At 44.2% G+C, this 3,288-nt stretch overlaps 1 pseudogene; it reads left to right on the forward strand.

Annotated features, from left to right (window-relative positions):
• The first annotated feature begins 440 nt into the window (after positions 1–440).
• On the forward strand, positions 441–971 carry LOC131908784 (cytochrome c oxidase subunit 4 isoform 1, mitochondrial-like; annotated as a pseudogene).
• The last annotated feature ends 2,317 nt before the right edge of the window (positions 972–3,288 follow it).

The raw sequence follows: 3,288 nt of genomic DNA on the forward strand, positions 1-3,288 counted from the left end.
ATCTAAGGAAACAAAAATAAGTGAACGAGACACAACAGGTGACAATATATTCACACTTGAAACTGTCACCCAGTTGTACCAGGATTACGAGCTGTTTCCTTTTAAACAAAGCATTATTGACTCTGGGCTTTTGGTCCTGTTGCCCTGGGCTTCTCTTGGACCTGCTGTGATAAAAAATTTCCAGGGGAATTAGCTAAACACAGCTTTCTAGAGTTCAAGGAAAAGGGGAGAGGAACCAACAGATAGATTTCTCTGAAAATTTCCGTAGAATGTCAGTCCATCGTCTTGAACCTCAGACTCTTTGTCCTGTCTCAAAGCCTTCCTTAGGAAGGTTGATTGCCTTGGTCAGGGTGGGGGAAGTACCCCAAAGGAGAAGCTGTATCTTTGATTTGCTATAAAAAAGTGTCACAGAGGCGAGCAGCTGGGGTGTAGAGGGCGGTCGCTAGGGCAGCGGTGGCAGAATGTTGGCTACTAGGGCACTTAGCCTAATTGGCAAAAGAACCATTTCCACCTCAGTGTGTGTTTGAGCACATGGGAGTGTTGTGAAGAGTGAAGACTATTCTCTCCCTATTTATGTCTATCGGCGTGACTATCCCTTGCCTGATGTGGCCCATGTCAGGCTGCTGTCTGCTAGCCAGAAGGCTCTGAAGGAGAAGGAGAAGGCAGACTGGAGCAGCCTGTCCAGGGATGAGAAAGTCCAATTGTACCGCGTCCAGTTTAATGAGAGCTTCGCTGAGATGAACAGGGGCACCAATGAATGGAAGACAGTTGTGGGCCTGGCAATGTTCTTCATCAGCTTCACTTCCCTCATTCTGATTTGGGAGAAGCACTATGTGTATGGCCCTATCCCTCATACGTTTGATCGTGACTGGGTGGCCATGCAGACCAAGCGGATGCTGGACATGAAGACCAGCCCCATTCTGGGCTTCTCTGCCAAGTGGGACTACAACAAGAATGAGTAGAAGAAGTGAGACCTGTTGCGTGCCAGCTCCCTCCCCTCACTCATCATGCTAGAAGACACTGTGTCCAAAGGTCCATGCTAATAAATGACCTGTTTACATGAAAAAAAAAGTGTCACAGAAAATAAAATCAAACACTATAGAACCTGGAACTAAGGCTCTGTGTTTGTGAGATGTGTGAATAATGGGACAAGGACAATCCAGGGTGTTCTTATTACTCTCTTGCTACTGAGTCAGCTTAAATGTTAACCCAACAAGTAGGACTGTGTGTGTGTGTGTGTGTGTGTGTGTGTGTGTGTGTGTGTGTGTATGTTTCAGGAAAGATATATATATATATATATATATATATATATATATATATGCATATTAAAACAGACAACTTCTATTGGGCCGAGTCTGTTTTATGCATTTTTATTTGGTGTTTTGACCTGAGTTATTAAATGCATCTTTAATTTTCTCTTGTTTTCTTGAAACAAGATCCCACATAGCCCAGGTTGTTTTCACCATACTGACCTTGAACTCCCGCCCCTCTTGCTGTGGTGTGGCAACTCCTCCCAGATCAACTCTCCCAGTTAATTCTCCTCTTTAATCTCAGGTAGTAAACAACTCAAGAGCATAAGGAAGTTCCTGAAACTGCACAGATTCAACAGATGTCTCCCTACCCAGCTTATATTAGCAATAAGGACACTGAGAGACGCTCTCAGCCCAGCTGAGCTGCCTGGAGGAAGCCCACACCAACTGAGCCACCAGAACACAGCACTTTTCCATCTGTTGAGCTGCCCGAGAGCTGTGCACTGAGCTCCAGGCTTCCAGCTTTCGTGAACTGTCACTCATTCTTGGGTGGGCTTTGGTGCTAGAGTTACGTTTAAGTCACCGTGATCATATAAGTGACCTCTAAGTAACCCCAACTTAAACTCCTTGATTCTCCAAGTTGGACTTTGGTCTTTTGTAGGTTTTCTGTGTAAGGTAAGTCACACCTCCCTAGGAATAGTGTCATGTAACACTGGTCTCTACCTCTCAAGTGCTGGGTTCATGGGCATGAGCCACCACACCCAACTTCCAATGCATATTTTATTATTTATATTTAAATAAACTTTATTATAAAAATCTTGCTAATAGGCCATGCATAATTACACCTTTAATCCCAGCACTCAGAAGGCAGAAGCAGGTGGCTCTCTCTGAGTTCAAGGCTGGCCTGGTCTACATAGAGAGTTCCAAGACAGCCAGAGCTACATAGAGAGACCCTAACCCTCCAAAATAAAAGCTTGCAAATAAAATAAAACATCACACACTGAAATTAGCCAGACCCAAAGGCTCTACATTTCAATGAACTTCTATACAGTTAGAACAACAATTCTGAAGCTGTGGAGCCTCATGTAGATTCTTTATTTTCACTATTGAGTATATCTGCATGTACCTTTTCTTAATGAACAGTTCAAAGCCCACCAGGATGATAGGAAAAGATTTTGAGACAGACTGAGGCCATAATCTCAGACCATGTGGGAATTATTAAGTCAACTGAGACAAGATGTGATTCTAAGTGTGCCAATGTATTGGGGAGGCCTTGGACCTTGTCCTAATTTGGAAGGTAACTTCCTGTATAAACATGGAGGATCTAATTGGTAGCCAGTGTTCCTTTTATTTGGTCTCCCAATCTTCTAGACACGGTCAAGCCTTCCTTCTATCTACACCTTCTGCACTTTTGTAGATTTGGGATCTTGTCTATAGTATGAGGACTCACTGCTGTACACTGGCAAGATTGAATACTGTAGGGTCATAGTGCCTTAAAAAGGCTCAATTAAGTCTCCCAAACCTGTGGATGTGGACATGCTGTCACTGGGTTAAAGGGCCTTCTACAAACACAATAAATATCTTGAGATAGGATTACCCCAGAGGCTCAGAGGAGACTTGGCTCTCAGACAAAGAGGCCACACAAAGATGAAGGCAAAGGTTTGAGTAACACTCAGAGCCACTGAAAGTTGGAAGGGGGAAGACCTTCTCCACCTGGTCTCAGCGACAGTGCAGTCCACCCCGCACCATGCTTCCAGACTGTGGTGTAAGATGAATGACTAAACGGTCTTATTAATAAAAAACCCAGAGCCAAATGTTGAGGTGAAAACTGAGAGATCAGAGAAGCAGAAAGAAGCCAACCATGTTCTTACAGCTAGGAAATCCTGAGCCAAAGAGAGAGCTACTTCCTGTATACTCATGTCTTATGAGCCTTTCTGAGCTCTGCCATCTTACTTCCTTTCTCTGCCCAGCTTCATCACTTCCTCTTTCTGCCCAGCTCTATCACTTCCTGTCTGCCTGTCCAGACCTCCAGACCTTT

This window comes from Peromyscus eremicus, chromosome 4 (assembly GCF_949786415.1).
Source record: "Peromyscus eremicus chromosome 4, PerEre_H2_v1, whole genome shotgun sequence".
NCBI classification, from domain to species: Eukaryota; Metazoa; Chordata; class Mammalia; order Rodentia; family Cricetidae; genus Peromyscus; species Peromyscus eremicus.